This window comes from Lithobates pipiens, unplaced genomic scaffold (assembly GCF_037356315.1).
Source record: "Lithobates pipiens isolate NorthernLeopardFrog02 unplaced genomic scaffold, aLitPip1_a1.2 Scaffold_8, whole genome shotgun sequence".
Lineage (NCBI taxonomy): Eukaryota > Metazoa > Chordata > Amphibia > Anura > Ranidae > Lithobates > Lithobates pipiens.
Genome location: NW_027507903.1, coordinates 153,572,540 through 153,598,347, shown reverse-complemented (window position 1 = coordinate 153,598,347; position 25,808 = coordinate 153,572,540).

The following is a 25,808-nucleotide window of genomic DNA, read 5'->3' as shown; positions in this document are numbered from 1 at the left end:
AGAAGAAAAAAGTGTTGAAATTGGAACAAAGACTTCATGTTATTTGAAAAAGTCACCAATGTAGGTACAGAGGCAAATGTACACTTTGGGTGAGCTAATATGAACGTCGGATTTTGATGTTTGAAGATGGAAGGTCCAAGCACAAAGGCAAAGAATAGATCAACAGGCAAGACACTACAGCACACAATTCAAGGAACAAGGCAAAAAGCTACAAGAAAAGAAGAAAAAGAAAGAAAAAGCAACAAACAACTAAGTTAAAAGGACACTATTCATCTCTTGTTTTATTTTAAGTACACACAGGACTATCATACTAACAAGGGGTAAGTGTGTTTGTTTAAATGAAAGAATAACATGGGAATGGTTAACATTTCTAGGCTCAGAAGTAAGTCTCAGTACGATCGGGAAATTGATATATTTCATATGTATGGAATATAGGAATACATGCAGTAGTTAGATAATTAATTAATTTATGCCAGAGTGTAAAGAAGTTCATTAAGAAGAAAATTGAGTTTAATGCTGCATGTATATCTTTATGTATTAAGCCCTGAACAAAGTTTTCAGAGAAAAAATATTGATTAAGATTGTGGAAAAACTGTATGAAATTGAGATAATGGAAAAAAACATGATGTTTAGTGTTTTACGAAAATTCTTAAGATTTGGTTGCAGGAAATAATAAGTTAAGGATTGAGCAATTAAAAAAAAAAAAAAATCCAAACTTGGATTTGGTTATTAAACTAAAAGTAGTAAATTGTTCTAATTTACTTAAGGTTACCCAGAGATAATATTAAAATATGAAAGTGTTTGTTCAATCTAAAAAATTGTAAAAATAACTATTGTTAAAAGTTTTTGTAAATTAGTATTCCTGGTAAAAATAAGAACTTTTTTTGTGCGAGGAGTTTTCTCTGGGAAATGGCCAATTGCAGGTCATGGGTAGGACCCAATCTGTGAGTTTCACGAGATTGTCTTCTAAACAGTTTTTTGTCATTATTATAATCAGGAAAGTCATATAACATGGTGTACATGATTTCTCGCAGATGTACGAACAAAATATGTTTAAAAAGTGATAAAAAGGTTAAACATTTTAAAAACGAGAAACAAGATTGTTACTGAATTGTACAGTGTAGGGTGTACAAACCATGGTAGCCAAGACTGTCAGTAACAGATCATTCTCTGAAGAGTATGTGACATGTGAGGAGTGTATTACCAACAGAGAGATGCAGATCAAGTTACAGACTGGTCAGACATGCCATGACATTTTTCATTTTTATGGATCAAAGCACAATACATTTTTATGTTAAATTTTCCAGATACTTGGAAGAGGGTTCACTGATGAAGAAAATATATATTTAAAAGGTATTATTACTTACTAAAAGTAATTGTTTTTAAATTTTTTTGGGCCTTAATAACTTTGAGAGTTCATTGAGATTTTTGCAGATGAGTAAATTTTAATGAATTATATAGGCTTACTGTAGGGCAAATATTCTTTTTATAACAAAAGATAACTTATATACAAACATTTGAAGATCTGAAGAAAGCCCTTATTAATATAGAGATCTCTCTCAGTCATTGTACATTCAAGTGTATGTGGATGATGAGACAATTTCATTGGTATTTATAAATAAATGTGTTATGCCTTGTACACACGGTTGGAGAATCCGTAGGAATGTGTCCTATCGGACCGTGTCGTCGGATAATCTGACTGTGTGTGGTATGCATCGGACTGATTCCGTCCAAATCTCCGTCGGACCCAATTTTCCAACATGTTGGAAATATTTCCCGACCAACTGGGCCGGTCGGACCTAATCTGATCATGTGATCAGAACATTTTGATCGGACCAAGTGCCACGCATGCTCACATTCAAATTCCGACACGGAAGTGCTCGTTCAGGTAAAACTACTGCTCGTAAGCGATATAGCACATTCGTCACGCTGCAATGTTAAAAATTCTTTCATCAAGCGCATTCTCTTGTTCTTTACAATGCTGCAAGAACGAACATCTTTTGATGCTCATAGTCACACACACTTCTCCTGAACGGATTACATTACTCTTTTTTAACCATTTCAGCAATACAATTTTAGTTTGCGTCACATCTACACAATTTTAGATTAGGTTTTTTTCTTTTTTGGATGTTTTTTGGGGGGATTCCCTAAAAATCTCCTTTAAAGACAGTTTGCTCATTTCTCCTTATTTTTTTTTTATTTTTTTTTATTTTTTTTGTGTGTAAACTTACAACAACAACAATATTCTATTTTTTAGATTTTGTTTTTCTTTTTTAATCTACAGGAGGTTGTTTAATGTTGGCACCACAAATAAACTGTCCTTTTGGAAGGAAAACACATACGCAAGTATTTCATCCAAACAAAAAATACCTTTATTTCGGTGTCAGTAACAGATAAAGAGGGAGGCAGCAATGTCGAAACTGGGGAGATTCGTGAAGCCTTGGGACCCCAGGGCACACATCAGCTATTTAAACGCAAAAATTGGTGGCCTGAGGAATACATATCTGAGGGAGAGAAGTCTGGTCCTGAAGTCCATGAAACCCGAAACAGCAGCAGATGACATCTATGTTCCCAGGCTGTGGTACTACAACAGGCTGCATCTTCTGTCAGACCAGACTGAACCCAGGTCATCACTCTCTGCTCTTCCTTCCACGCTTCCTTCCAGGCTGTGGCTGTGGTGCTGGAGGTGTGGCAGAAGGAGGAGGAGGAGCAGGAGCATGGGCCAAACGACACAAGTGTGTTTCTGGTGACATTTGGCCCAACAGACCCATGTTGAGGGTTTGTAGAATAACCTGCTCACACAAGATCTGTTGCCCCTGCTCCATTTTATCAAGCTTGCACGCAACCATGGCGGCAAAGGCCTCTTGGTAGGTGGGTTTGGCTTGGAGTGCCGCAGAAGCCTCACCAATCAGCCTCAGGGCCGACTCCTCAACATTCCCCCCTTTCTCGCCCTTCTGTGTGGAAGGCGGAGGGGAGGAACCTGGCATTCGGTGAGGCTCCTTTGGCTGCCCACCGCCTGGCTGCCGCTTACCCCCGCCTCCTCCTTGCTGCCACTTTCCACAGGCACCTCCTGGCTGCTGCATTCCACACCCTCCTGGTCCTGGCTGAGTTCTTCCTGTGTATGAAAAAGGGACATAGTTTTAGTTTTTGGTTCATCAAACACACACAATTTTCACATCAACACTGTTGCAAATTGTTAAACAATCGAAAAGACTATTATTCTGAGCCCAGCATTTTTCTTTCTTGTCCTAAAGGTTTTGGCCACTACTGTCTATTGATATGTGAAACACTTTATAAACTCACCAATTAGGGAGCAGAAATCAAGTTAACATCATTCATTTTGACTACACAAATATGTACAACAATACTATACCTGGCTCAAGCTGGGCTCCTCCAGTTCTTCCTGAGTGGAAGGCCCAGGTTGGGCGTCGGAAGACTCAGCAGGTGTGGAATGTAGCATAGAAGGACGCGTGGAAGTAAGAGTAGAGAGGGATTCTCCGGCCTCAGCCTGGTCTGTCAGAAAATGCATCCTGTCATAATACCACAGGCTGGGGACATAAACCTCAGCTGCTGAAGCTCCAGATTTCATGGACTTCAGCACCTTGCTCCTCTCCCTCAGATATGTACTCCTGAGGTTCCCAATTTTCTTTTTGATATATTTGTCATCTGCCCTGGGGACCACTGGCTTCACAAACTCAACCAGTTCCAACAGTGCTGCCTTCCTCTTTGGTCTGTTACTATACAGAGGGTGTGTTGCTTGCCACAGGATGGGCATGTTTCGGTATTTATCGATGAACAGAGGGAGGAAGCTATAGTCATTAAACCCGTCCATAATGTCTGCAAGACACAACACAAGACAAAACCTAATGTCAGGCTAAACTCCACTAATGCAGGCCTCAATCTAGAAGCAGTGTAGCCTAGTGATGTACCAAGTTCAAAATTTTACCTTCGTTTGCGCGTTCGTCGCCTCAGCTTCTCCCTCTGTTCACAGATCGTACGGACGACACACGCGTGTTGCATTTTATATACAGTGCGCATGCGTGCAACTCCGCCCGCTCCTGACATTCTTTCCAGACTATTCCCCGCCTCTTCGCTTCCGGCGCAGTGGGGAGAACACATGGCGGAGAGAACACAGGTGCGCACTAATAATTACACTAACGAGGAGGAGGGTGAGGAAAGCCCGGAGCCTGAAATGTCCCGATCCAGGAAGACAAGATTTAAGGCCGCAAATATGTCTTTCAGAGAGATGTTGGAGATGGTGGACATATTGAACATGACCGACTATGATGGAAAGTATGGACCTTACCCAAACCCAAATATCAGAAAGGCCAAGATCATGAATAAAGTTTTGAAGAGTCTTCTGCATAATTTTGGGGTACACCGATCCATGGATCAACTGAAAAAACGCTGGTCAGACCTGAAACTGAGGGAGCACGAGCAGTACATAAGGATCAAGCGTGTTCTTGACAAAAGTAAGTAGTTGTCGTGTGTTCATATGATTATTATTGCTTGCAAACTGCTCCATGTGCTTTGAGTTCATGTTGTGCATTTTAAAATGGCCACTTTCAAGTTCATGGTTTCATTCGTTTGTAGGAAACATCGTTCTTCCGGTAAGTATTCCAGCTGAACACAGTGTCCCCAATAATGTTATGACCTTGAAGCTCGGCAAAAATAAACAATTGAACAACACTTCCAAACAATGTTTCATATTGTTAAATCTGCCCTCTGTGTGCTAATTCTTTATTTTTTTCCAATCTCATAGGGGAGAGAAGACTCGGCAAGAATGAGGACACCAGGGACCCCACACCTCACAAAGAAGGACAACTTCCAAAAGCACAAACAGAGGAGCAGGAGGAGGAGGAAGGAGAGATCGTGGAGGTTGGGCAAATTGTCCCCACAACAGGTGAGTGTGGGAGAACACAGCTTCCGGTAAGCTCATCAATGTATGTCACCATATTTATATTACATGGTGTTTTTTTTGCTTTGTTTTGTAGGTGATGTGGAAGAAGATTCCCGTTTTACCAGTGAAAGTGCCCAGATCGTGGAGATAATGGGGTGCAATCTGGATTGGGAACATATCCTGCAAAACATCAATGATGTAACTCAAACATTTAAGAACATCATTGATGTTTTGGGGAGAGTGTGAAACACCCAAAACTAGATTTTTTGGGGAAAGAGTGTGTAAACATGCATTATCTCCCATCATGGGGGATCAATGTACGTGTTTTGTGTAAAGTGTCTGAGATGAAGGGGTTGCAGCCCCAAAGCATGTACATTGATCCCCCATGATGGGAGATAGCACATGTTGACACACTGTGTGCATCTTCCAAATTTGGATTTTTCAGGGGTCACACCCCATGTGATGAAGGCAATATCAACCCAGTTTGTACATACTCATGGCTGATTTTTTCTTTACTTTTCAAAGTTGAACTTTGTAAGTTCCTGTGTTCTGTATTTTACAGTTAGATGCATGCCTGTTTCCCCAAAAACACCAAGTAACCCACATTTTTATTAAACTCTGTCTTAGAAACACACTATTTCTTGGTTGGTTGTATAAACATTTTCAAAACGCACATGTGAATGTGCTTGTATTAAAAAGTTAAATTATCAACAATGTGTGGCTTACTTTTTCATGGCAACAAAAATGTATTTGGAGTACAATTTGAGTTTGTGCTGAGAAGGAGTGTGATTTACTAAAGTCAACTCCACTTTGCACTCCAAGCGCAGTTTCAGGTGTACTTTTGCAGTGCACTTGGAGGACATAGTGGATGTGCCTTTAATAAAAAAACACCCACAGTGATGTGTAAATTTTTACAATCATGCCATTTTCCTGCCATGGTGCTGAAAATGAGCACGATTTTGGTCAGTAATGCACTACATACATTAGTTACCAAAAAAGAAGGTGTGTGTGTAGCAGACCCACAACATAATAACATTATCTGAAGAAGAGACTGTCCCCTCATCTCGCTCTGAACTTGGGGTTGCACTGTTGGTGAAAAAGGCACAACTTTAAAAAACCTAATTATACCTAGGAGACACCTAAAACCAAGCCAAGCAGTAAATGAAGGAGTTTCAGATCCAAATTTATTTTTAAAATGCTGCTCAGACATTGTCTGGTATAACAATGCCCCCCCTACCCACAAAGTAGTCCATGTATTGTGTTCTAACCTCACGGGCAAGCCAGGATGAGCATGTTCAAGGCCCGTGAGGTTATTTGCATTTTCCATCAAGTCTGCTTCTTGTTGGCCAACTGAGACCGCATAGTTCACTGAAACTTTTTTCAAATAATTGTGCAGAACACGGGGGGCGGAGCCGGCCGGCAGAGTGTATGGCTGCTTAGATACACAGCTCCTGCCGAGAATACTCTCCGGAGCGGATTACAGCGACGAAAGGCACCCAATCTTTCCAGAGACAGACAGCTAAAGGTGGGCTACCGTTAGAGAGTATGCCGCGGAAAAGAAAAGACCGTAAGGAACCCGGTAAGCTCACTGACTTTTTCGCCCGCTCCGGCCGCACGAACAGCCAAGATAGCGCCGGCCATGATTCCAGCAATGCGCGCCCGTCCTCCCCGCATGGCGGAGGAGGATGGAGAGGAGACAGCACTCCAGCGGAGGAGCAGAGACAGCGTATACCAGTCTCCCGAGCCTCGTCTGCCTCAAATAGCCCTGCCAAGACTAAACAGAGGATGACAGACACCTCGCCCTCAGGTTCTGAAGTAGAAAGCAGGGGGGTGGAAATAGACGATACGTTAGAGTTCCAGGACGCCATTGCGGCCTTCCCTACCAACAATGCCCCAGTGATGGACTCCACTATGAAAGACATGTTGTTGTCCCTGCGGAGCGCAATCCATACGGACATGCTGCAACTAGTCAAACAGTGCAAAACCGAGGTCAAAACTGTGAGCAGCAGAGTGACCCATATTGAAAGTAAGATGGGCGAATTCACTACAACCTTTAATGCAATGGTGGATGCGCACAACGACCATGACGATGACATTCAATGGCTCAGATCAAAAGTCGCAGACCTTGAGGATCGTTCCAGGAGGAACAATATCAAGGTACGGGGGATCCCTGAAACAGTCAAGCCCCAAGAATTGATGGCCTATTTAGCCACGGTAATGAAGGATGCCCTCCCGGACCTCCCGCTAGAGGAATTAATTATAGACAGGATTCATAGACTGCCAAAACCCAGACACATTCCTGAGCAACTCCCTAGGGACACTATTGCTCGCATCCACTATTACCATGTCAAGGAAAAATTTATGATCGCAACCAGGAATGTGGCTCAATTACCAGAGACTATGAAAGGTCTGTCTTTCTTTGCAGACTTGTCAGCCCATACGATGCAACGGAGACGCAATTTGGTGACCATCACCAAGCCACTACGGAACCACAAAATTCCTTACCGGTGGAATTACCCAGCCAAGTTGGTGGTGGCGAGAGGAGACCGAGAATATACAATCTCCACCTTGGAGGACGGCATCAGGCTGCTAGAAAAGTGGAATATTATTCCAAATCAAGACGGCAACTCCCAGCTGGAAGAATCGGATGGCAGACGAGTGTCCAACCACTATACCTGAACATATTAAAGGTTGGTGCCTGTATCTCAACTTTGTACATTCCGGAGAGACACACCAGCGGAATGAACTAGTTGAACTTTCCCCTAAAATTAGCGGGTATTTACCTGCTCAGATTTCGTGAGGAATCGTATCTTTTTACATCAAGTGCGAACAAGCACGTTTATCTGTTTGTTTTTTCCTCTTTTTTTCTTTTCTTTCCTTTCCTTTTTTCTTGGTTATCATTTTTTGCTATACAGTTTTGTGTCCACTTGGACAGTTCATCAACAGGAATCATACAAGGCAATAACTCTGAACCAATAGGATAAGGTTTCCTACTCACTACTAGTGTTTGATACCTACCTCCTATAATATCCACGGACCGCTGGGTCTATCCCACTGCACTGGTTTATACATAATTATCCCCTCCACCCTTTGAACATTCCAATTGCGGGGATCCTATTTTGTGCGACGAGATCTCTATCACTGCTTACCTACTAATATTCTTTCATTGAATATGGCGTTTAAAATTACCTCCATGAATGTTAATGGCCTGAACATCCCTTACAAAAGACATATGCTGTGGAAGGAGGCCCAATCTCAAAAATGTGACGTACTGTGCTTGCAAGAAATGCACTTCAAGGCACAAGGGCACCCTCACCTATCTCACAGCCAATACCCGCACTGCTATTACGCATGTGCACAATCTAAAAAGAGGGGGGTTGCTATCCTAATTAAACAATCAGTAGCATTTAAATATAAATCACATTACAGCGATGTAGAGGGCAGATATATCATCTTAGCCTGTGAGATAGGTGATGTGGCGTATACCATTGTCAATACGTATGCTCCCAATAACAATCAGATTGCATTTTTAAATAAGCTATGGAAAAAAGTACAGAAGAATGTATTTGGCCATGTTATACTATGTGGTGATCTGAACGTTATCTCTGATCCACAATTAGACATATCTAGTTCTGGTAACAGGAAAACGTTTAGATCTTCTCTATCGCGTTTTACCTGTAACAACAACATGTATGATGTTTGGAGATGTCAACACTCCAATGAAAGGGATTTTTCTTTCTTTTCTAAAGTACACCTGACGTACTCCAGAATTGATGTGTTTCTGGTAGACAAATTTCTTTTACAAAAAATCTCCAAGTCTGATATAGGACAGATCTCTTGGTCCGACCACGCGCCGGTATCTGTGACAGTGGGCACCCAAGGTATCACTACTAGAGCTAACAGGTGGCGTAACGACACCCTGCTGTTCGCAGACCCGGTGCTTGCGTCGGACATAGAGAAATCAATTAAAGAATTTTTTGAGTTCAATGACTCACCTACCGTGAACCCTTTTAATCTCTGGTTATCACACAAAGCGTATCTAAGAGGGATCCTATTGAAACATAGTGCAGCCATACGGAGGAAAAGGAGGCAGCGAATGGAAGACATCTTGAATGATATTACACAATTAGAGTCTCAAAACAAACTAGCACCCTCATTGAACGTTAGCTCAAAGCTATCCAAAGCTAGAGAAGACCTTAGGAATCTATTAATATCGCAACATGTCAGAAATACACACAGACTTAAGGCTACCTTCTATATGCATGGTAATAAAGCAGGTAAATTACTAGCAAACCAGCTTAAAGACAAAGCTATTAAACAAAAAATTCCCTTTTTGATTCACCATAAGACCGGATCCAAACACATTAACCCCAAGGACATTGCAGACACGTTTAGAGACTATTACGAAAATGTATACAACATAGGAAAAGACCCTGATACCCCCCAACCCACGTCAAATCTAATAAGCTCCTTCTTAAAGGACATTTCGCTCCCTTTGATCCAACCTGAGGAACTAGAAGCATTAAATTCTCCCTTTACTGAATCAGAAATCAAAAAAACTATAGCTACACTACCCAATAACAAATCACCAGGCCCAGATGGCTATTCTTCGGAATATTATAAACAATACAAAGAAATCCTAGCACCATATTTACAAAAGGTCTTCCATAACGCTGCCTCCTCGGCCTCCTTCCCTGAGGAAATGCTGCAGGCTACGATTGTCACATTGCCCAAACCGGGGAAGGAACCGAACAGGGCTCAAAACCTCAGGCCTATATCGTTATTAAACACGGATGTTAAATTGTACGCGAAAATTTTAGCGAACAGACTGGTGAAAATTTTACCACGCCTAATAAATCAGGATCAGGTGGGGTTTGTGGAAGGCAGGCAGACCACAGATGCTACCAGACGTATACTTAACATTATACATTACGCAAATGAATCACGTCAGCCCTCTGTCCTCCTGTCCTTAGATGCCAAAAAGGCCTTTGACAGGATACATTGGGGCTATATGTCTAAGGTATTAGATAAATTCGGGTTCATCGGGCAAGTACAATCAGCAATCAGTGCACTATACTCTACCCCATCAGCCACGATATTTACAGAAGGTATTTTTTCTGACCCATTCCCCATATCTAACGGCACACGACAGGGGTGTCCCCTGTCACCCCTAATATTTGCACTCATGATGGAACCACTAGCCGAAAAAATAAGACAACACCCTCAAATAACCGGAATACACATAGGAAAGGAGGACCATACAGTGACATTATTTGCGGACGATGTTATTTTATCACTATCTAACCCGACTTATTCACTTAGGGCTGTACAGGACCTACTCACTCAATTTAACGCAATTTCATACTATAAAATTAACTCTTCGAAATCTAGTATTATGGGATTAGCACTGCCGTTTGGACATGGAGAAATCTTTAAAAGACACACTGCCGTTTACGTGGGCTGACAAATCCCTCCACTACCTAGGCATCTCACTTACAAATCAATTTTCACACCTATACCAAGCTAACTTTGAACCGCTAATTGCTGAATTTACTCAAGAAATGCTCAAACTGAAACGTTATTACCTATCTTGGTCAGGTAGGTTGGCTGCATATAAAATGATCCTGCTTCCCAAATTATTATATTACTTCAGAGCAATCCCTATCCATTTACCGGCCTCCCTTTTCTCTAAAATGCAGAGCGCTTTATCCACATTTTTATGGGAAGGGAAGAGAGCTAGGTGTCATCATACTATCCTTACTAAACATAGAGGAGCGGGAGGCATGGGAGTCCCCCTTATAAAAGATTATCATATGGCAGCTAACTTAGCGCAAGCAGCGGCATGGTATGACACAGCACACCCAATACATTGGAGTAGAGCAGAACAAGCTTATGTACAAAAGGGAGAAGTACTAAATTTACTATTGTCCACGGCACTTTTTAATCCGAAATTTTGTGAAAACCACCCCATGATCCATGCAACACTTAGAGCCTGGGAATACTTTTTGCAAGTTAAAAACCCTCACGTTAAACACGTATCAATACCCATTCCTCTTAAAACTCTTCTCTTACTAGCACCAGACTTGCAGATTCAAACTTGGGAGAGAGCAGGCATTCAATTCATAGCAGATCTGTATGAGTCACGGAAACTGAGATCCTTTGACAATCTGCAATCTAAATACTCACTACCACACACGGAATTTTTAACGTTTGCTAGCATCTCACACATTTTGAAAGGTTCAACTACTCATGTGTTAGACATCCCAGAAGAAATTCACAAACTGTGGAAGGCTGGTTCTGCTAGGAAAAATGGCATTTCTTGTTTTTATAACTTACTGAATAGCAAGAAATATCTAGATATTCCTAAACAATTCCATAAATGGGAATCAGAATTGAAAGTTAACATATCGCGGGAGCAGTGGCGCTGTGCGATTAAAAACAATAATACCCACACTAAATGTTCCAATTACAAAGAAACGACACAAAAATTACTTCTCAGGTGGTACAAAACGCCTTACATCTTAGCAAAATATGACAAAACATTAAATAACCTATGTTGGAGAGGTTGCGGCCAAGTAGGCAACTTGGTGCATATGGTAGGGGCTTGTATATCTCTAAAAAGCTTCTGGACAGTAATTTCGAATCTAATAGCCGGAGTGACAGGTATACTAAACAAACTAACAGCTGAACGAGCGATCCTGAGTATTGACTTAGATATTTATCCCAGCACCTGTCGCACCTTGGTGCTACATATTCTTCAGGCTGCCCGCCTAGTCATAGCTCGTCATTGGAAGTCAACTTCACCCCCCCTGATCAGGGAAGTTCTACAATTGGTAAATGATTCATACGCATACGAAAGGACATTAGCATGGAAGGAGGGAAACCAAAAAAAAGTAATAGCCCAGTGGTCCTTATGGGACAAATTTAACAAGACAAATTAATTTGTCCACCCGCAAACTGGAAATATTGCCTTACTATATTTGTTATATTTGTTTATACTTGTTTATATACGTTATATATGCCACTATAGAAATTTCGCAACATAATATACAGGGATTTGCTAAATTTTTCCTTTTTCTCATCGGTCATAGTGTAAGACAGCACAGTGTATATGACGGTAATTTAATATATACTGTTTCAATTTCACGATGTAAATCGATTCTTGTATGGTTCATGCATATGTTGAATATGGTAACTATGGATGTCGAACTTTCTACTACATTTCTTATAAATGTATCTGTAATCTTTATTTGTACTTATATTTGAAAATCTAATAAAAAATATTTCAAAGAAATAATTGTGCAGAACACAGCACGTCAGCACTATGTGATTCAGTTTGTATTCCGCCATGTGAATAGGCGTAAGAAAAAGGCGGAACCGGCTGGCCAGTATACCAAAAGTGTTCTCCACCACTCTTCGGGCTCTGGACAGGCGGAAATTAAAAATCCTCTGGTCTGGGGTGAGGGTCCTCATGGCGAAAGGCCGCATCAGATGGTTCGCCAGGGCAAATGCCTCATCCGCGACGAAGACGAACGGGAGTCCTTCTTGATTCTCCTCTGGGGGTGGCAAGCCCAGACTGCCACTCTGGAGACGCCAGTAGAACTCCGTCCGTGCGAAGACTCCACCATCCGACATCCGTCCATTTTGCCAAACGTCCACATACAAAAACTCATATGTCGCAGACACCACCGCCAACATCACGATACTATGAAACCCCTTATAGTTATAATAGTAGGACCCCGAGTTGGGTGGTGGGACGATGCGGACGTGCTTCCCATCTATTGCTCCTCCACAATTGGGAAAGTCCCAACAACTGGCAAAGTGGGAGGCCACAGTCTGTCATTCCTGTGGCGTTGAAGGACACTGTGGAGTGAAACAAGAACAAAAATTATTAATTTGACCAATCAACATTACAAGCAGATTACACACAAACATTTTGTGACTAAATTAATCAAACATTTTGGGAACTGAGTATTTAAAGCCTAAAGTCTAATGTCCCCTTATGAGAGTCATCACACCCCCATCCCCCCCATCTGATGGGCCCTTGCTAAAAATGAGGGGGGGATGTTTAGGACAGGTAACCCTCTCCACTTGATTGAGAGCTGAATGGCTAAATAATGTGTGCTACTTTGGGAAGCCCCTCCTTAGTTACACTATTGGCAGCCCACGGGACAGGTAAGAAGTGTCATAATAACACAAATTAACCAAAATGTAAGCACTTTTTGACATTCTGAAATTACATATCCAGATAATTAATAGGTTAAAACCAAAAAAAAAACATTTGAAAGTATTGAGGCAGGCCCTTGCACTACATGATTAGGTGAATTCATCCATAAAAGTCAGCAGATAGAGGATTGCTATCAGCTGAGCTAGCAGTTTGGGGGACGGGGGTTCCTAATGAGTTTGGCACAACCCCCCCCCAAAAAAAAAACACTCTGCATGAATTGAAGCACACACATCAAATTTGTAGACATTTTAGGGTAAAGCAATACTATGGAGCTGACAAAAGACATTGTTAAGTGACTAGACTATAGTTTTATGGGCCAAGAAGAGCATGGTGGGGAAGTTAGTGAGGCAAATATGCATGAGGACAAAGGGGCAGAGCATATAAATTAGAGCATATTGCAATGATGGAAATTAGGGAATGAGGAAAGAAATGCAAGACATTAGCAATCATGAAATACATAGAATGTGATGTTAAAGGATAAAACTTACCTTCATATAGTCCTTCTGCAGGACCTGAATGATGGCAGAACAGGTCTCTGGAATAATGAGCCCCAGAGCCTGGGGGGAGATGCCTGTAGAGAACTTGAGGTCCTGAAGGCTTCTCCCAGTCGCCAATGTGGCGATGAGCCTCTGCTCCGGAGTGATGGCTTGCCGCATGCAGGTATCCTGCCTGGTGATATAAGGGGTCAGCAACGCCAGCAGACGGTGAAAAACGGGGTCCGTCATCCAGAGATAATTCCTGAAATCATCAGGATTATTCTCCTGGATCTCACGGAGCAAAGGCATGTGCGAGAACTGGTCAAGCTGGCGCAACCAATTCTTGGTCCACAAACGCCTCCCCTCCCTGTTCATGGACTGGGCTTGTGTCAAAGTAACAACCCCAACACGAAGCCCCTGCACAGCAGAAACTCTACGACGATTATGTAGAGGAAACATGGTTTGAAAACAGTCGGCTGGTCAGAACGGACACCAGAAAGCACAGATAAACAGCAAGGCCTGAAAGAACGACCTGACTAGCAGAAGCAAGCAGACAATAAGAAATGCCTTTCAAAGCGTACTATACCAAGATATAGTCCACCATGATCAACAAATACTTACTGACTGCACGAACTGATTATCAGATACGCAAAGACAAGCACAAACTGAAGAGCTGTAGCGATCTGAATCACAAATCTGAAAAGCGCGAATCGTCTCTCACCAAACTTCTACTAACACGAGATCAGCAGAAGGAGCCCAAAGGGTGCCGGACATGGTGCTGAACTTCCTTTTTCTAGTCCCGCCGTACACGGCTTACATCACCGCGTTCTTGGCAACCGCTAAATCAGACAACTTGGCCCGACCGTGTGTATACAACAGTTTCGGACACAATCCATCGGACTAAATCCAACGAACAAAATCCGACGGATTTGGTTGGCAAAATTTCCGGCTGTGTGTACAGGGGCTTAGGAGTGCAGTGTCCAATGCTAGAGATCTGAGACATTGTGGGTTTTGCACCATTTGTTTTGAAAAACATCTTATGTTACACTAAATGTGTTATTTCAAGGAAAACAGGAGGTGTCAATACACAGCTTTGTCTAGTGGCAATTGGATGTTAAAAAGATCAGTTGTAGTGGGATATAAATACATGGTGACTAAGGGTGTGAGGGATAGACCCACAGTTGTGTAAATTAAGAATGAAAATGTCCCTTTTTCAATTTTTAGTGGATGCATTGAAAGCTGAATTTAAGACTACCATGTGTTGGTTTAGCAGTCAGTGACAGAGCAGGTGTGGTTCATTCAATCCTACTGTATGAGGGGACTGCTTGGTTCTGAAAAGAAACTTCAACATGATCAAATTTCTTTCAGAAACAGAATATTTAGGAAAGCCCAACCTAAATTAATGTTTTTTTACAAAATTTAAAATAAATTGTCAGTGTAGAGAAAAAAAACAGTAATCTAGCAAGATTATATTTTACAAGATTTAATATTAGTCACAGGATAAAGAGGGGGACTATGACATGTTGTCTTAGTTAGAATCATTACAGACTGATAAAGGAGATACATTTATTGTAAAAATTATTGATTCCAACAATAATGGATAGAGTTATTTTTAAATGAAAATATTTATTTTTGCATATGCAGGTACCTGACTGACTGATTGATTTTTTGTTTTAGCTAATGAAACAATTCTGAACTACTCATTTTAGAACACTTTGTCATCAAACTTCTGAATATTGTTTTATTTGTTTATAGAATTATCTAAAGTGAAAGAGGCCTGATACTACGAAGTATTGAGGGATTTGGCAAATCTATATAGATTGATTATATTCATTTTTCACTTGCTACAGGAGGATTACAAGGATGTTGTATTTTTAGTTAATGTTTCTTTTTGATAAATTAATTGAGGTAATTCTAGAAAAAATTATATTTTTTATAAAAGCTAAGTTGTTGTGAACTTATGTCATATTCCATTGGGGTTGGATTTCAAACCATGTAATCAGTTAATGATTTAAAATTTTATAGGACAGGTAGTGAAGGACATGTATGCAATTTTAGGTTTAGTAAAGTTTTTTGTTTCTTATCATCTTAAGTACTCAGGTATTGTAGAACGTATGAATAGTATTGGTTAAGATGATAAAGGTAAATATTGGGTGACTTATTTACCTGCTATAGTTTAAAAACGTTATTATTTTCTAAACATAGGGTTTGTTAACTTTTTGAGTTAATGACAGCCTTTTGAGATTAGCATACTTCGTTTATTTATATAATCTGTTGTATAGAAAGTAGTGTGGTTGCAAATTTTGCAAACAACAGGTATAGGTATTTCAGAAGTTTGTTCACAAAACATGGCTAGGCCTTTGATAAATTTAAATAGAAATTATGTCTTGAATGAGATTTCTACTTCTAATGAGTATGTTTAGAAATGTATTCCAGTAGCTAAAGTTATGGTTAATAATTATAGATCTGAAGGTACCAAGGATGTCAACAGAGATGTCAACTGGGATATCAGTTGGGAATATTATTTTGTTATTTTTAAGGTACGTTGGGATTATAGTTTTTTGTTTCAAAAGTATTGGTAAAAATAAAAATAATTGGTAAAAATAAGAATAAAATTGGTAAACACAGAATGGATTATCATTCTAAAATGGTTTAAATTGATTAATGAAAATTTAGGAAAACTTAATTTTTTAAAATAATTTGATACTTGTTTTCATTTTCTTTTATAGATATGTCTTTTGTTTCTAAATTTAAAGAAAACTATTTTTTTATTTAGTTTTTTTTTTTAATTTTTCCATGACAATGCAAAAAGCACAACTAAATTTCTATTTGTTACTATTTCTTATTTTTTCAAAAGTTATTATTTTTTTGATTATATTATCAAGGACTATCAGTTTTTGGTGAACTTGCCTCAAAAGCGACATATTGATCGGTCGATCATTATGTGAGGGGGAGTTAGGATGTGATTCTCATAAGAATTTTTTTATGAATTATGAATAATGATGATAGTGATAAGATAATAGGAAAGACAAAATGGTATAATTCGAGTATATGAAGAAAAGGATTTCAACGTGTCTAAACAAAGTTATTGTTGAATTAAATAATTTTGGAATGTTAAAAAAAAAAAAATAGAAAAAGTTGCTTGCTGGTCATGGATAGATGGATAAATAAATTGAAAAATAAATAGAATGATAGATAGAATATATAAAATATGACAATCGAATAATGGGAAAGTTTTTATGTATTTTGTTTCAAATCTGTATTATGGTTAGAATGAAATGATTTTATAAATAAGGAAGAAACGAAAAAAAAAAGGTGAAAAAATTATGACAAGTATTTTTAGTCGGAAAATTACTTCTGGTTTATCTGATCCAGTGGTTAGCTATGGTACATCTGGAGCAACGGATTCAAAATGTGTATGAAAGGGCCATAAATGCTAGATTGTGTGAATGTCATTTTAGTACCAGTTGTTCTCCATGTCCAGAGTTTATGACTAAAGGTCAGTAGGTCAGTGGTTTCACAGATAAGAATACACATAGAAAATGTGTTATATAATGGAACGATACACTTGAAAAGAAGTAAAATCATAGATTATCCATAAAATAGTTATATGATATGGTTAAAGTTATAAGAGTTTCACAAGAAGTTAAATAAATTTATAAAGTTGAAAGAAGAAAATATTTAATATTACATGATTTAGATGGATAATTAATTAAAATTAATAAATATAATAATTTATACTTTCTCAATGGAATGAAATATTTAAATATTTTTCATAGAAATATCTCAGAGTTTTGTAAAATGTGTATGTACAATATCTGACACACTAGAATGTATTCATGTGTATTGTATTAATGTTTATTGTACTGTTTGTATTGGAAAAAAAAGAGAATCAGAGACATTTATTATTTAAGATGAATGCACTTATTATTTTTTGAATATAGTGCATTGAGGGGGAATTGTTAGAAGTTTTTGAGTTAATTAATATTTTAAGTGATAAAAGTTTCTGAAAATATATGTAAGTTATATGTGCAGTAATAAGTTATGGTTTCTGAAGGTCACAGAACAACAGATTATAGGGAGGAGTGGTTTTGCTGAGTAGGTATTTCTATTTTTGAGTTACTATGTCAGGACATAGGGTGGAGTTATGCTACTTATCTATAGACTGAACCATATTAGGTATATATGCAAATATGGGTGTTATTAGGATATGCTGACATAACATCATGAAACAGTATAAGAATGGAGTAGGATTATGAGAGTAAGAGGAGATCGGTGGGAAGAGAAGGAACACTATACTTTGAAAATGTAACACCAGAAGTACCACCTTAGAAGCCAAAACCATGCCATATGTTACCAGATGTCAATCTTGTCTTTGCTTATCTTTCTGAACAATAAACCAACTATTGAACGAACGAAGGATTCTTCAATTTCTACTCCTGAAAATACGTAGCAAATGCGGCCTTGGATGAAGACATACATATCTCCGCTACACACCCTTTAGGAGAAGGGATACTGATTCACATATTACACAAAGACTTTGCTAGTTATCAAGAAACGCCCCTGTGAGTATAGTAGAATACTAGAGTAATATGTATTTTACTGAGAGTAGAGCTTTCTACTCTCTACTCCATTTTCTTCACTGGGCTTCCAACTTCGGCCTCACTGATGTCTGGTGCTGGATGCAACCCCATCTGCAGCAGTATACTTGCCAGTCGGCATCCTATGCAGCCATGTCTAGAATAGACCTAGTCTATTTCAGTGGCCCGCTTCTAACCAGGGTTCGGGAGGTATCCTTCTTGGTGCGGGGAATTTTGGACCACACTCCTGTTCTGATAAATCTGAATGTCTGCCCTGCCCCCACCGACTGTCTGTGGTGCTTATTTGTCTGTGGCGCCTAAAAAAGGACGTCAATTTTGTTTAGGAGCCACATCGTATGACCGCGCAATTGTCAGTTAACACTGTGCTAAATCGCAAAAATTGCTCTTGTCTTTGGCCCAAATAATGGAATAGAAAATAAGAGAATAGAATAGGAAAGAATACAATAGTAAAACAATGGAAAAGAATAGAATAAGATAAAAATAATATAATATATAACCATCTTCCGAAATTCGAAATTCGAATATATATATATATATATATATATATATATATATATATATATATATATATATATATATATATATATATATATATATATATATATATATATGTATTTAGAATTATTTATATTTATTTCTATAATAGAAAATAAGAGAATATATTAGGAGGAAAGAATACAATAGAAAAACAATGGAAAACAATAGATGGAAATTAAAAATAAGAAATTCCAAAATTCAGATTTTGAATAAAATGAATTTGAATATAAAAGATTAGAATAGAATAGATTTTTTTGGGGAAACAAAAGAATACAATAGAAAAACCATGGAAAACATAAGATTAAAATAAAAAGAATAGAAGAAGAAATATATAAAGATCTTCCAAAATTCAGATTTTGAATAAGACGAATTCAAATTTGAATAGAAAAGATTAGAAAATAATAGAAAATAAGAGAAGATAATAGAAAAGAATACAATAGAAAACCAATAGAAAAGAATAGAATAAAATAGAAATAATATAATATATAACCACCTTCTAAAATTTGAATTTTGAATAGAATGAATTTGAATAGAAAAGATTAGAATAGAAAAGAATAGAAAATAATACAATATAAAAACAATGGAAAAGAATAGATTAAAATAAAACGAATCTAATATTTAACCATCTTCCAAAAGTCAAATTTCCAAAAGAACCAACTTGAATTTGAATTAAAAAGATTAGAATATAAAAGATTATAATAGAATAGAAAATAAGAGAATGGAATAGAAAATAATACAATAGAAAAACAATGGAAAATAATAGATTAAAATAAAAAATATATAATATTTAACCATCTTCCAAACGGCAAATTTCCAATAGAATAAACTTGAATTTGAATAAAAAAGATTAGATTAAAATAGAATAGAAAAGAATAGAAGCTAAGAGAATAGCATATAAAATAATACAATAGAAGAACAATAGATTAAAATAGAAGAATATTATATATAAACATCTTCCAAAATTCTAATTTCGAATAGAACTAATCCAAATTTGAATATAAAAGATTATAACAGAAAAGATTATAATAGAATTGAAAAGAATAGAAAATAATAGAATAGAGAATAAGATAATAGAATAGGAAAGCACACAATAAAAAAAACAATGAAACATAAAAACATAAAATAAAAAGAATATAATGTATATCCATCTTCTGAAATTCGAATCTGAATAGAATGAATTTAAATTTGAATAGAAAAGATAAATATAATCATCTACCGAAATTTGAATTTCAAATAGAATGAATTTTGAATTTGAATAGAAAAGATTATAATAGAAAAGATTATAATAGGATAGAAAAGAATAGAATATAAAATAAGAGAATAGAACAGGAAAGAATACAATAGAAAAACAATGGAAAAGAATAGATTAAAATAAAAAATATATAATATATAGTCATCTTGTGAAATTAAAATTTTGAATAGAACACATTTGAATTTGAATAGAAAATATTAGAATAAAAAGATTATAATAGGATAGAAAACAATAAAATAGAAAATAAGAGAATACAATAGAAAAGAATACAAAAGAAAAACAATGGAAAATAATATAATAAAATAAACAAATTAGAATAGAAAAGATTATAATAGGATAGAAAAGAATAGAATATACAATAGGAGAATAGAACAGGAAAGAATACAATAGAAAAACAATGGAAAAGAATAGTTTAAAATAAAAGAATATAAGATATGTCCAGCTTACGAAATTCAAATTGCAAATAAAACGAATTTAAATTTGAAAAGAAAAAATTAGAATAGAATAGAAAAGAATAGAATAGAAAACAAATAGAAAATAATAGAACAAAAATAGAAATAATATAAAATATAACCATCTTTCAAAATTTGAATTTTGAATAGAATTAATTTGAATAGAAGAGATTAGAATAGAAAAGAATAAAACTGAAAATAAGAGAATACAGTATAAAATAATACAATAGAAAACAAAGGAAAATAAAAGATTCAAATAAAAAGAATATAATATATAACCATTTTCCAAAATTCTACATTTGAATAGAAAAAATTCAAATTTTAGTAGAAAAAATTCTAATAGAATTGAAAAGAATAGAAAATAATAGAATAGAAAATAAGAGAATATAATAGGAAAGCATACAATAAAAAAAGAACAGATGATAATAGTTAAAATAAAAAGAATATATATATCCATCTTCTGAAATTCGAATCTGAATAGAATGAATTTGAATCTGAATAGAAAAGATAAATATAATGATCTTCTGAAATTTGAATTTCAAATAAAATGAATTTGGATTTGAATAGAAAAGCTTAGAATAGAAAAGATTATAATAGGATAGAAAAGAAAAGAATAGAAAATAAGAAAGTAGAACAGGAAAGAATACAATAGAAAATTAATGGAAAAGAATAGTTTAAAATAAAAAAATATATAATATATAACCATCTTGGGAAATTCGAATTTCCAATAGAACACATTTGAATTTGAATAGAAAATATTAGAATACAAAGATTATAATAGGATAGAACATAATAAAATAGAAAGTAAGATAATACAAGAGAATACAATAGAAAAGAATACAATAGTAAAACAATGGAAAAGAATAGAATAAGATAAAAATAATATAATATATAACCATCTTCCGAAATTCGAAATTCGAATATATATATATATATATATATATATATATATATATATATATATATATATATATATATATATATATATATATATATATATGTATTTAGAATTATTTATATTTATTTCTATAATAGAAAATAAGAGAATATATTAGGAGGAAAGAATACAATAGAAAAACAATGGAAAACAATAGATGGAAATTAAAAATAAGAAATTCCAAAATTCAGATTTTGAATAAAATGAATTTGAATATAAAAGATTAGAATAGAATAGATTTTTTTGGGGAAACAAAAGAATACAATAGAAAAACCATGGAAAACATAAGATTAAAATAAAAAGAATAGAAGAAGAAATATATAAAGATCTTCCAAAATTCAGATTTTGAATAAGACGAATTCAAATTTGAATAGAAAAGATTAGAAAATAATAGAAAATAAGAGAAGATAATAGAAAAGAATACAATAGAAAACCAATAGAAAAGAATAGAATAAAATAGAAATAATATAATATATAACCACCTTCTAAAATTTGAATTTTGAATAGAATGAATTTGAATAGAAAAGATTAGAATAGAAAAGAATAGAAAATAATACAATATAAAAACAATGGAAAAGAATAGATTAAAATAAAACGAATCTAATATTTAACCATCTTCCAAAAGTCAAATTTCCAAAAGAACCAACTTGAATTTGAATTAAAAAGATTAGAATATAAAAGATTATAATAGAATAGAAAATAAGAGAATGGAATAGAAAATAATACAATAGAAAAACAATGGAAAATAATAGATTAAAATAAAAAATATATAATATTTAACCATCTTCCAAACGGCAAATTTCCAATAGAATAAACTTGAATTTGAATAAAAAAGATTAGATTAAAATAGAATAGAAAAGAATAGAAGCTAAGAGAATAGCATATAAAATAATACAATAGAAGAACAATAGATTAAAATAGAAGAATATTATATATAAACATCTTCCAAAATTCTAATTTCGAATAGAACTAATCCAAATTTGAATATAAAAGATTATAACAGAAAAGATTATAATAGAATTGAAAAGAATAGAAAATAATAGAATAGAGAATAAGATAATAGAATAGGAAAGCACACAATAAAAAAAACAATGAAACATAAAAACATAAAATAAAAAGAATATAATGTATATCCATCTTCTGAAATTCGAATCTGAATAGAATGAATTTAAATTTGAATAGAAAAGATAAATATAATCATCTACCGAAATTTGAATTTCAAATAGAATGAATTTTGAATTTGAATAGAAAAGATTATAATAGAAAAGATTATAATAGGATAGAAAAGAATAGAATATAAAATAAGAGAATAGAACAGGAAAGAATACAATAGAAAAACAATGGAAAAGAATAGATTAAAATAAAAAATATATAATATATAGTCATCTTGTGAAATTAAAATTTTGAATAGAACACATTTGAATTTGAATAGAAAATATTAGAATAAAAAGATTATAATAGGATAGAAAACAATAAAATAGAAAATAAGAGAATACAATAGAAAAGAATACAAAAGAAAAACAATGGAAAATAATATAATAAAATAAACAAATTAGAATAGAAAAGATTATAATAGGATAGAAAAGAATAGAATATACAATAGGAGAATAGAACAGGAAAGAATACAATAGAAAAACAATGGAAAAGAATAGTTTAAAATAAAAGAATATAAGATATGTCCAGCTTACGAAATTCAAATTGCAAATTAAACGAATTTAAATTTGAAAAGAAAAAAATAGAATAGAATAGAAAAGAATAGAATAGAAAACAAATAGAAAATAATAGAACAAAAATAGAAATAATATAAAATATAACCATCTTTCAAAATTTGAATTTTGAATAGAATTAATTTGAATAGAAGAGATTAGAATAGAAAAGAATAAAACTGAAAATAAGAGAATACAGTATAAAATAATACAATAGAAAACAAAGGAAAATAAAAGATTCAAATAAAAAGAATATAATATATAACCATTTTCCAAAATTCTACATTTGAATAGAAAAAATTCAAATTTTAGTAGAAAAAATTCTAATAGAATTGAAAAGAATAGAAAATAATAGAATAGAAAATAAGAGAATATAATAGGAAAGCATACAATAAAAAAAGAACAGATGATAATAGTTAAAATAAAAAGAATATATATATCCATCTTCTGAAATTCGAATCTGAATAGAATGAATTTGAATCTGAATAGAAAAGATAAATATAATGATCTTCTGAAATTTGAATTTCAAATAAAATGAATTTGGATTTGAATAGAAAAGCTTAGAATAGAAAAGATTATAATAGGATAGAAAAGAAAAGAATAGAAAATAAGAAAGTAGAACAGGAAAGAATACAATAGAAAATTAATGGAAAAGAATAGTTTAAAATAAAAAAATATATAATATATAACCATCTTGGGAAATTCGAATTTCCAATAGAACACATTTGAATTTGAATAGAAAATATTAGAATACAAAGATTATAATAGGATAGAACATAATAAAATAGAAAGTAAGATAATACAAGAGAATACAATAGAAAAGAATACAAAAGGGGGGCGCATGTGCGCAGCTCGACATGACGGACGCCTTTCATTAGAGCTCCGCATTCCCCGCAGCGGTTCCGGGTCTATATTGAGCTATCAGCAGCGAAACTAACACACACCTCGCTGGTACGGTCCGCCGATACCACCGTGCACCCCCCGGGATGGTCCTAATGGGACACCGGGGTAAAGCGAAGCCGAAGCCTATCAAGGAAGCGCTCGCGCGGGCCTTCTCCAAGATGGCGGCGAAGGCACAAGCGCAGGCCGCCTCACAGCGTCTCAGCTCTCCCACAGATACAGCTGACCTGCACAGTGATGATGAGGAAGAGGAGTGTGGATCCAGCTCAGAGGACTTGCCAGCACTGCCAACTCCAGGTATGTCACAAGCGGACTTCCTCACCCACATAGAAAAAATGTTCCATAAGGCTCTTAAAGCGACCTCAGAGCAAATAACTAATAAGCTGACACGTGAAATACGTGAATTGGGACAGCGCACTGCTGACCTCGAAACCAGGGCTGATGATATGGAACTAACTCTCAGAGAACCTGCCCAGGAACATCTGGCCCTCCGTGAGGAAAACTTTGTGCTACTTTCACGGCTTGAAGATGCCGAGAATCGCTCTAGAAGGTCCAATTTGCGCCTTCGCTGCATTCCTGAATCAGTGATAGATTTGCAGTCTTTCACCACGGCCTTATTTTAAGAACTCTCCCCATCGATCCCGATCAAACGCCTGGAGTTTGACAGGATTCATAGGGCCCTGACACGCCGTCAACCTGAGGGCCCACCGCGAGACATCATTGTGAAACTTTACTTTTTTAGATCAAAAGAGCAACTTCTCGCAGCTGCCCAAAACAAAGAGGACACTCTCACCTTCCAGGGCCACACATACCAATTGTTCACTGACCTGGCCCCCCTCACAATTGCAAACGCCGAGCCATGAAGCCGCAGCTACAGATACTTACCCACCACCAGATTAACTTTATGTGGCGATTCCCATTTGCTCGCCACTTTACTCACAATGGTCAGCAATACACCTGTACCTCTCCGGAAGCTCTGCAACGCCTCCTTGAATCTCTACATCTGACAACTCCAGATCAGCAAGCCGAGACTACACTTCCATGCACCCCTGCCCGCTTAACTCCGTATCCTCATGCAGCTACCCCCAAGCGGGACCCCAGGGACTTACGCTCACCGCGATCCATCCAGAAGGGTACACCAGCAAGGGCCTCTGCCGTAAGCCTCTCTAGTCCTAGAGTCTTTGTACCCCGCTGAACTGTTCTAGTCACCCCACCACTGGCTTTCCTACCTTGCCCAGGTTTGCGGGTACTCTGAGCCCTGATCTACCGGCTCGATTAGCCTGCCATGTCTAATAGTGTCCTGTGTGTTTGGAGAAAACTTTGTTTTTGTTTTTTGGTTTTTGATTTTTATTGCTTGTTCTTTCTTCTTTTCCCTCAACACCATGGCCTTTTCTGACTGTCGTGAAAACTTACCACTTATCCTTCATTGAGGTCATAAGGCCTTAAGCAATAATTAGCTGAGGTGTGTTGATATACTGTACTCAATAGCTCTTCCCTAAGCCACCTTTAATGGTGACTTGGCCTCTCCCCTCCTCCTTCCCCTTCCCTACCCCCCCCCTTTTTTTTTGTTCCTTTCTTCCCCCCCCCCCTCTCCCCCCCTCTCCTCCACACAGGGTTTGACAATAATGTTATTAGATTTAATGTTTCTATACTCTATAAAGTTTATTGTAAGTTTGCTGTTTCTACTCTTACCAGAGTTGTTTTAAACTGCTATGCCATCTCTTATGCTTGCACCGAAAATGTTATATCCTTCCCCGGTATGCTGCGGGGGATAGTCACTGCTCCCCCCCAACCTAGTGCGTTCTCTCTATGGCGAGGTT